Source organism: Psammomys obesus, unplaced genomic scaffold (assembly GCF_907164565.1).
Source record: "Psammomys obesus unplaced genomic scaffold, mPsaObe1.curated_primary_1811, whole genome shotgun sequence".
In the NCBI taxonomy this organism is placed as follows: domain Eukaryota; kingdom Metazoa; phylum Chordata; class Mammalia; order Rodentia; family Muridae; genus Psammomys; species Psammomys obesus.
The window spans coordinates 13,643,552-13,654,702 of NW_026587216.1; positions in this window are offsets into that span (position 1 = coordinate 13,643,552).

The following is an 11,151-nucleotide window of genomic DNA, read 5'->3' on the forward strand; positions in this document are numbered from 1 at the left end:
CTGAAAAAACAGGCTAGCTTTACAGGTTTCTTTATAAATTCTATACCCCATGCTAAACTAAGTTTTCCCAGTACTTTTCCAGAAAGCAGGAGGTGAATTGAGACAAGACCCACCCTGTTGCAAAGGAATGTGGAAGGTTTCCACCCCTGTGCACTGCTGAGGAGTGTCCAGACCTGCAGTACGAGATAACATTGCCTGGTAACTGGACCAGGCATCACAGTTCACCGACCCACAGGGGCGGAACCAGATGGACTTGGCGCCTAAAATGAACCAATCATTTTAAAAGTCAACTACTCTACCCAATCCCGTTTGCCAAACTTGCAACCTCCGTGATTTCCACCCTCCTTCCTTTAAAAACCTCAGCCTTCTGTCTCTCCTGGCTGCTCCTCGCTGGTTTTGGGGGCGCAGCCACATCAAGCCATGGCTCAAATAAACCTCTTGCTGTTGCATCGATGATTCCGTCTCCTGAGTTGCATTTCAACAGCATATAGACTGAATTTCATTAGCATCATGGTTTGTAATTTGGCATAGATTACCTAGTAGTATCTGTGTATGAGCCTAGGCTCAATGCATTTCTTTTTAAGTCTATTACTCTTCTCTTAGACCATCTATTCCAAAGATGGAGACACTCTTTTCCAGACCTGGGAGCAGTAGGTCCCTTCTGTGGCTGAATCTGTCCAGAGTTGCTTGATGTAGTGTGCTCATTGTTTTTTTTTTTTTTTTTTTTTTTTTTTTTTTTTTTTTTTTTTTTTGTTAGTCCCTGCCCTTTGTTCCTTGGCTCCACCTCGGAGCTTCTGATTTTGGACAGCTGGTGTCTCCAAATGCTACTATTTAGAAAGAAATGGAGTGTAAACAAGAAAGATTTCCTCTAATTGATATTTCTTAAAATGGTTGTTTTAGAATGTCAGCTCATTTATAATTAGAAAGATGGTTCAGAAAGATGTCACAAATTTTCACCCTCTCACCCTCTTAGTCTACATATAGACCCCAACATCATGTGCTATAATATTAATAAACATTTTAGGATGTACTATATTGAAACTAGGAAACATATAAGAAAATAATTCAGAAAAATCTTACACCCAGAAAAAAGAAAGAGAAGGCAAATGTATTTTCAAACTTCATTTTCTGTTAACTGATATAAAATTAAACATTAAGAAACTCTTGAATAATCTCAACTCATATCTTACCTAGGGAAGCTGTATCATATCTGTTACTCTAGACTTTCCTAGATACCTGTTAGTATTGTCAAGATTCTTGAAGTGTGAAAAACTTGTGGCTTATATTTATAGCATAACATGATCCATGTGTTTGTCTCACAAGTATATGATCCTTCTTGTTTACTGATATTTTCTCCTTAACCTAAATTTACTAAATTTTTTTAGTAAATTTTTTCTCCTTTTTAAATTAGCCAAAGAGAAATGGATTTGAGAATGAAGAACAAGGAATTGAAGTATTTTAATGGGGAGAGTAAGGCTGTGGGACTAATGATGGAGGACTGAGTGTTCAAAGTCATCCTCAGTTGTAATCTTAAGAGGCTGTTTCAACTTTTCTTTTAATGCTGTTAATATCACACAAAAATTTTCGAGTATGAATTATTAGAAAGATAATTCTCTGTTAAAAGTTAAGGTCCATCTATAAAACTAAGTTTAACTGAAAATATATAAAGAGTTGTAACAAATAAAATTACATAAATAATTCTGGTTCAAATTACTTGATTTTTTTTTCACATAAAAGAACCCCGAGGGTTGTCAGCTCTTTTTCTGAAATAGGGATTAATGTTAAGACAAGCTACTGATGTAAATATAATAGAGCTTTCCAATAAATATTTTTACTAGGTTGATCCCAGTAAAAATCTTTGGTTGATCTTCTAAGGAAATAGGGTTGCAAGTACAAAGTCAGTTTCCATTAGTGTGTAAAACAGAAGAAAAACTCAGAGACTAATACTCGTGATTTTATATTAGGGATCATCATATCATGTCTGCTTCAATATTGATAGATGCCCATGAGGTGATCTTAAGTGTGATTTGAATATACTAAAAACCTAGAGCTTTATGGAAATGGGCATTTTTGAAAAGATTCTTTAAGAAGCAAAGCAAGAAAGGTCAAAAATTTAAATAAGTAAACATACAATTTGTATAACATTGTCTCTCCTGTCTCTGTGCATGTCTGTCTCTATTTGTTTCTTTCTGTTTCTATCTTTGTCTCTCTTTTTTATCCCCCTGAACACACAGAGTGTACCAGTATCAGGTCACATAATATTTTAGTTTAGTTAATGAAACACAAAGAATAGAATCCCAAATTTGGAATGATTCTGTATCTACCAGGACAAAGCATAATCTACTTTATATATTGAAATGTCTAATATTTATTATATTAACCAGAAAGTAAATTAGTGATTTAGAAATTATAATTTGTATTATTTGAGAAATTTATCCATTTTAGGTTATTTTCTTTAAGGTATCTGATAATGAGATCGTTAGTCCCTCTGAAATATTAGAGAAAGATACAATTTACCTTGACTACTCCTGAAACTATAAAATTATTGCCTTGGGATGTTCTCCATTGATTATATATGCAGATTCCTTTTCACATGCCTTAATTAATACTTGGAATATTCCATGTCCTTGATAGCTTGATTGATTTTGAGCAAAGTCAATAGAACATATACTTTTTAGCTAAGTACAGTTCAATAGAAAAGCTCTCACCTTACATCAATTAGATTTCACTGAGAGTTTAAGATAATTCATTTGATATTATATCTTGTTTCATTAATAATGAAACTAAGAAGGCATGCTAGATCTGAAATGAATTAAAATCAGCTTATAGGTTTTATTCTAAAACATATTCAGGTGTCAGTTCCACAAAAATTTCAAGTATCTTGAGAATTATACTAAACATACAACACATTATTCACAAAATATTTAGTGTGCTATCATTTTCTAGTAATTGATGATCTCAAAAGGTATTGAATAAAACCCATTGTTTATATGTACCACAGTTTCATTGTCCATTCATTAGCTGATGAATATCTACGATGGTCCTATTTCCTATTTATTGTGAGTAGAGTAATAGTGAACATAAGAGTGCCTTTGTTGTAGGGTCTAGGTTTCTTTGAGTATATTTTCAAGAGTAGTTTACCTGCATCAAATATCAGTTCAATTTTCACCTGTTAGATGAATCTTCAGTTTTTTTATGGTGGTTACATTAGTTTATATTCTCACCAAGAGCAAATAAGGTCTCCCTTTCCCCTACATCCAATATTAGTCACTTGTTTTCTTTCTTTAAAAGATTTCTTTTTAATTATGTATATGTGTGTGCTACCATAAGTGAGTATGTGCACATGAGTGAAGATGTCTAAGGAAGCCAGATGGCATCAAGTTTCCTGGAATGATAGTTGTCGGGTCAGAAAACTGAATTTAGTTCTTCTTCTAGAACAATATACACTTTTAACTGCTAAGCCATCTCTCCCCTAACTAGAGAAAAATGAAATATCAAAATTGTGTCTCTCGGATGACTAAAGCCACTTGTTGGGACCAATTAATGAATGATGAGGCTCACAGCAGATCTTTTATGAAAGAGGTTTAATAGGTAGATATGAAGAGAGGAAGAGAAGGGAGAAGAGGACATGATGGGAAGAAAGAGAGAGAGAGGAGGGTGCCCTGATAGAGAAAGGGAGAAGGCCAAGAGGCCAAGAGAGACCAAGAGAGAAAAAGACCAAGAGAGCAAGAGAGAAAGGACCAAGAGAGAAAGAACCAAGAGAAAGAGAGGCTACGTGTCAGGTTGTCCCTTTAAGGGGCAAGGTAACCACGCCTTCCAGGTGTGGCCACCTGGCCATCGACACCTGATAACATCATAAATTGCTAGGCAACCCAGAAGCAGGTTTTGTTCCAAAATCCTAACAACACGTAATTCTTTTTGAAAGTTTCATTTTCTTTTGCTTAATTTCTTTAAGTAGCTAAAATATAATTTCTCTTTGTTTTCCTTTCTTTAACTCATTCTTTGTCCTCTTTCTCTAGGTCCTCTGTTTTCTTCACAGATATCACCTTGGATCCCTGGACCACAGATACCAATATGGCCTCCATTGGCAGCACAGCCCATAGACATGGACCATGGAAATCAACAAGGCCTGGGGCATCAGCATGGACCACAAACATCAGCATTTTCTCTAGCTGTAACATGAAAGACTGATATCAGCATGGCCTCCAGGGGCAGTATGGACCATGAAAATTTTTCAACTGGGTCCAATCCAGAAAAATGGACTATTGTCTATCTCATCCTTTCATTGCTTATAGCCAGGTTAACCATGAGGCTGGGGAACACATTCTGGGGCAGAGCCTGTGTGAGCTCCTGGCTGCTGCACAACACCTCTCTACCGTAATTGGCAACGACATGTTCCTGGATCCACCACAGCCTTCTCTCACACTTGTCATTACTTTTGTGTCTCTAGTTCTGCTTCTCTCCATGGCTCAGGAGCCATACAGTTCCTTCATGTTTTCCACCACTCCGTCATATATTTATCTGTTAAAGTGGCAGTGTAACCTTCAATGTGTCACACTACATATGTGTGTGTGTGTGTGTGTGTGTGTGTGTGTGTGTGTGTGAGGAAAACACTTTCCTCAAAAAGCCTGGAAATACCCATTGCAATAAAACCTTGGTCTGATTCAAGGTTTTGGAGTTTGGAAGCACCACAAATACTGGAGCATTGCTGATCCTTGTCGTGAATATCCAGAAGTTGCTCAGAGGCAGGGCGCGCTTGTGGGTAGGGCAGAGTATCCAGGGGTAGGATACTTAAGAACTCTAGACCTTGACAAACAGTGGTGCCGGCCACCACAAGGCTCACCCATTAAGACCATTAGGTTTGCAGTCTGCAGGCAGCATCCAGCCTTGTGATAGCTCCATGTTGTGGGCTGGTTTGGAGCCAAGGGACAGCCCTCTTAAGTAATGACATGTCTTGACATGTAATGACATGTCTTGACATGTAATGACATGACAAAGCAATGACTTTGTCCACTGCAGCCTTTCTCAGTTCCAGCCACAAGTAGAGCTCTGCTCCACCATCTTTCCTTCTGGTTTCATGAGTTCACTTTTTAAAATAATCTTCCCATAAAACCTGCATATTTTTAGTTGTTTCAGAGTTACTTCAGGCTCTGCAGACTCATCTTCTACCACCGTGTCTCCCCTCAGAGCTTTCAATGTCTCTCAGGCTCCTCAGAGCTGCTTTTCTTTTAGATCCAGGTTGGGGGTTCATGCCCATGACCACAGCCATCTTAAGTTGATTCCTCCAAAGACGTTTCTTATTAGCATGTTGAGGTTAATGCAGAATCTTGTAATTGTGCCAAATGCTAAAAATAAGTGATAGTGGAATGCTTGGACATGATTGGGAAGCAATATCATTTTCTTCAAAGTTCAAAGTGTAAGTATTTAGAAACCTGCTTCTGGGTTGCTTAGCAACCTATGATGTCATCGTGTTGCCGGCCAGGTGGCCACACCTGGAAGGCATGGTTACCTTGCCCCTTAAAGGGAGCGACCTGACATGTAGTTTCTCTCTTGCCTTCTCTCTTCCCTCTTGCCTCCTCTTTCCCTCTTGGCACTCTGCCCTCTCTTCTTTCTCTGTTGGGGTGCCCCGGTCTCTCTTTCTCCCATCATGTCCTGCTCTTCCTTTTCTTTCTCTCTTCATCTCCATCTAATAATCCTCTTTCATATAAAATCCGCTGTGCGCCTAATAGTCATTATTTAATTTGTCCCCAACACAAAGAATGGCTTGAAAGTGAGGACAAAGAGAATGTAAGTACCAGAGAATGAAGATATATGAAGCAAGAAAACATCTTCCAGACATGAAATGCCTAATGCATTCATGGACTCATGTCAACTGTGCTCATCAGCACAAACCTGCATAAGTTGGGAAAACACATTTCATCATGGATACCATGGCCATGCCCCATACTGAGATATTTGGCCATTAAATATTGCTTGGAGATGGATAGGATTTTCATCATTACTGTAGCCACTAATAAGTTTCTCTTTCTCCAGTAAATGACCCATACTCATGCAAGTAATTCTTTTCAAAGTCAGTGGGCCCAATACACAAAATAAGACATGGAAGGAAAGTCTTGTTGAAAAGGGGGGTTTCATTAAGGTAGGAGGATGACAGAAAAAGAATCAAATGAAAATGACTGTAAGTCATTATACAAATATACAAAATGGTCAAACAGTAAAATTTAAAACCCATAAAGGAAAAGATTTTAAAAAAGAATAAAGATGCTGTTTCCACAGAAGACTTACATACAAATAAACATTGCAATAAACCTTGACATGATGGAGTTATCTGCAGGGCTAAGGAGATCAGTGAGGGAAAGCTTGATCATTCAAAGCAAGGGGCCTGAGAACAGTAATGAAAAGGTGTTTTAGGTCTATAAGGAGAAAAAAAGTGTCAGGGATGACATGGTTGCAGAAGCAGCTGCTTGACACAATTCTGGTTGCTGGAGCACCATTGCCTTGGAGAAAACATCTCTGTATCACTAGTTTACAAATGGCATTGCTTTTTCCTATATGTCTGCTTTGTTTCTTACTGTGACTCCATCTTTTTCAACCCTTTCAATGTAACTGGTAAGATTTCTAGAGGGACTGGGGGAGAAGGAAATGGCTCAGAAACAACCAATATGGAGGAAACATTCCTCCTGGCTGTAATAGCAGTGAACCTTGAATTATCTGAACAAGAAATTGAACTTATAGAGGCCTTTTGTGTTAATTGTTACCTGAAAAACTTTAGTCAGCTCATGGATATCAAACAATATCAGGAATTGTTTGAGTTTCCACACTCAGCCCCAAGATTGCTGCAGTTGAAGTGAATTAGACCCTAGGGAAACTACTGGATTCATATTAACTTCCTTTTCTAGAAAGACTTGATCACATGGACATGACTCCTTGGAATAGGATAGGAAGATTACAGGAGCTTTGTGTAGCTTATGAGGAAGGGGCTAGAGACTCTCTGAAAGGTCACTCCTATTATAAAAGATGTTTACAAAGAGCTCAGAAACAACTTGCTCAGCTACAAACAACAGCTAAGAATTAAGAATAGTCCAGTTTGCTTAGCACTTCTTTATTCTTTTGCTACTTATTGTAACTGCAAGAGATTACCCAAAAGACCTATGATGTAGAGGTTTGTCTCAGAAAAGCACTGAGTTAATGATTAAATATGCTTGCTTGCGATATAATCACTGTACCGTGCATATAGAAGACAGCTTGCTATGTTCTGTTCTGTGAGTTCTTGGGTACAATCACTGTGCCATTTACATAGAGTACAGCTTGCTAAATTCTGTTTATTCTCATTTGTGGGTTTTTGGGAAAAGCCACCATTTTGGAGAAAGACAAAAAGATTTTTTATCATGTAGAAAAAAAGTATATAAGGAAATGATTTAGCAATAAAAGACTGGGACTGACTCTCTGCTCTGAGGAAGAAAAGAACAAAAAGAAAGGAGAGGAAGAGAGAGTAGAAAAAAAGAGAGTGTGAGCAGGCACCAGAGAGACGGCCTCCCGAGAACAGTCTCTTGAAGTGAGTCATCCCTCAGCTTGTGCCTGCCCTTGTGTGTGAAATTATTTTCTCTTGTGTCATCCAATCCATTCCTCCCAATCTCCAGACTCACAACTGGCCGAGGCAAGTCCTTAGCAAAAAAGAAACACAGATTATGTGTTATATTCCAGAAAAAAAAATCAAGTCCGATGTACAGATTATGGTATATAAAGTATGTGCTGGATAATGATTTTCCAATATGTCCAGTTCAGCTGTGTGGACAGGGAGTTTGTAAAGTAAGGACCTAAGTGACAACCACCTATATTGCTGAAATGTCCTAGAGATGAGAAGGACTAGACTAGATGGGCCAGTAAGTGAAACATCGCATAATTACTAGAAGCTCATGAAGTGTGGTCACGCAATTAGTAACAGCTCATGTGATGATCGCCCACAGAACAGATGAGCAAGCATTGTATGACTGTGTAGGTCTAGAGTAGAGTTCTGACATACTGTTAGAACCCCACAAAATCTGTAAACCATCAGGTAAGTCAGAGTTCAACCCAAGGAAGCAGCATTCCTGACACATGCTACAGCAAATACTGGGAAACAACACAGAGCTCAAAGCTTGGTACCTGAAGTATAAGTTGCTCTGTAGTGTAACAGAGTGTTTCAGAGAAATTGTAAATGTGAGTGTGTATGTGTGTTTAATGAGGCAATACTCAATTTGACTTTATCAGTCTGTAGTTATGGGGCAGGTGGAGGTTTGAGGACAAGTAATAGCATGGAAGTAAACTAGTACCTGTGTTTGGAAAAACAATGAGCTGCAATGGAAAAGTTTTAGGCAGTGCTTCTTAAAATTTCAGATAAGCTGTTAGTTTAAGGATGTTTATAATGAAGCCACACTCACTCATTTAAATGTGAAAAACCCTGTTTTCGAGAAACAAATGGAAATCACGAAACACTTCGGTGACAATGTTTCAGAAAATGTGGGCAAGAACATAGTAAAATAGTAATGGCAAAACAGTTATAAAACTTTCAAAGCTTCTCATATGCAAAAAATTTAAGCATATATTAACAAGAACATATGTGAACAAAATTTAAAGTCACATGATTCATGTAAGTTTTTTTCCAGGTGCTGTAACTAATTACCACAAACTGGTAAAATAATTTAGTTAAGGATTAGAGAGATGGCTAAGTCAGTAAGCACCTCCTCCTCCTCAAGAAGGAAGACCTGGTGACAGGGCCCAGAACACACATAGAAAGTGTTCATGGATGTGCACCAACAATCCCTACATAAGAGGAACAAATACAGGCAAATCGACAGAGCTCCCTGCAGGTACAAGGTTATTGTGTAATTCAATTGTTGATGTCTAGGAGTGGTATGGCTGGATCTTGAGGAAGCGCTATTCTTAATTGTCTGATAAAGCACCAGATTGATTTCCAAAGTCGTGTAGGAGTTTGTATTCCCACCAGCGGTAGAGGAGGGTTCCCCTTTCTTCACATCCTCTCCAGCATGTGTTGTCACTTGAGTTTTTAATCTTTGCCATTCTGATGGGTGTAAGGTGAAATCTCAGGGTTGTTTTTCATTTGCGCTTCCCTGATTTCTAAGGACATTGAACATTTCTTTAAGCGTTTCTCAGCCATTCAATATTCCTCTATTGAGGATTCTCGCTTTAGCCCTGTACACCATTTTTTAATTAGATTACTTGATTTGTTTCTGTTTAACTTCTTGAGTTCTTTATATATACTGGATATTAGACCTCTATAGGGTTGGTTAAGGTCCTTTCCCAATCTGTAGACAGTCGTTTTGTTTTAGCAGCAGTATCCTTTGCTTTACAGGAGCTTTTCAGTATATCCAAAAGACGCTCAAGTATACAACAAGGACCTTTGCTCAACCATGTTTGTAGCAGTTTTGTTTGTAATAGCCAGAAGCTGGAAACAACCCAGATACCTCTCAGTTGAGGAATGGATATAGAAATTGTAGTACATCTACACAATGGAATACTCAGCAATAAAAGAAACAAGGAAATCATGAAATTTGAAGGTAAATGGTGGGAACTGGAAAAGTTCATCCTGAGTGAGGTATCCCAGATGCAGAAAGACACACAGGGTATATACTCAATCATAAGTGGATATTAGACATAATATAGGATAATCATACTAAAATCTGTACAACTAAGGAAGCTAATCCAGAAGGAGGACTCTGGCTAAGTTGCTCAATCTCCATTCAGAAAGGCAAAGGGGATGGACATTGGAGGAAGAAGAAAACAGTGAACAGGACAGGAGCCTACCACAGAGGGCCTCTGAAAGGCTCTACCCTGCAGGGTATTAAGGCAAATGCTGAGACTCATAGCCAAACTTTGGGCAGAGTGCAGGGAATCTCATGAAAGAAGTGAGAGATAGTAAGACCTGGAGAGGACAGGAGCTCCACAAGGAGAGCAATAGAACCACAAAATCTGGGCACAAGGGTCTTTTCTGAGACTGATACTCCAGCCAAGGACCACTCATGGAGATGGCCTAGAACCCCTCCCTGAACAGAGGTAGCCCATGGCAGTTCAATGTCCATAGTTATGAGGACAGGGACTGTATATGACAGGAACTGATTGGCCTGCTCTTTGATCACCCCCCCGAAAAGGGGGGGAAGCTGCCTTACCAAGCCACAGAGGAAGACAGTGCAGCCAGTGCTGAGACCTGATAGACTGGGATCAGAGGGAAGGGGAGGAGGACCTCCCCTATCAGTGGATTGGGAGAAGGGTACGGGTGGGAAAGAGGGAGGGAAGGTGGGATTGGAAGAGGAAGAGGGAGAGAACTTTGGGGTGGATACAAAGTGAATAAACTATAATTAATAAAAATAAAAATAAATTTAAAAAAGGCTGATTGCTGTGCCTCCATTTCTGGTTGCATTTCTTGTTCTAAGAATCTCCTGTTTCAATGTTGTATAAACAATGCTTCCCAGTTGTCCCCTGGTATGACAATAAAGGAGCTTACAGCCAATCACTAAGCAGAGGAGAGACTAGGGCTGGAATTCCTGCCAGCCAGAGGAAGAAGAAGATTCAGCCAAAGGCAGAACCCCAGGAGATCAAGGAGAGGAGGTGGAACTTGAAAGCTACAAGTGCAGGTATCTCTGAGAAGTATATTGAAAGAAAATCAAGTTAGCATATAAGGTTAAGAATAAAGAAATGAATTATAGTTATTGTATTATGAAGCTTGTTATTAAACAAATAAAAAAGAGTATCATATTTTGAGTGATAGCTGGGTTAAGAGAGAAACTGAGAAATAGTCATAGTTTTATAAAAATAACCTTAACAGCTCCCAGTCCAGCCAGGCTGTTAATCAATGATCTCTGGGTTTAATGAGACTCTGCATCAAAAAGTATGTTCAACTTTTAATTTTAAAGGTAAAGAGCACTGGGGAAGATACCTAAGAACCTCCACACGCATTCACACACATGTGCTTCCCTCATAAACATCTGTGTGTGTGCATGTACACACACACACACACACACACACACAAGAACTTATATTTATTCTCTTACAGTATAAAGGGGATAGATTAAGTCAATCAATTTCACTGGCTACCATCAACGTACCATCAGGTGATCAAACATCTTCCATGGTACTGTGACCAAAATTAAGAAA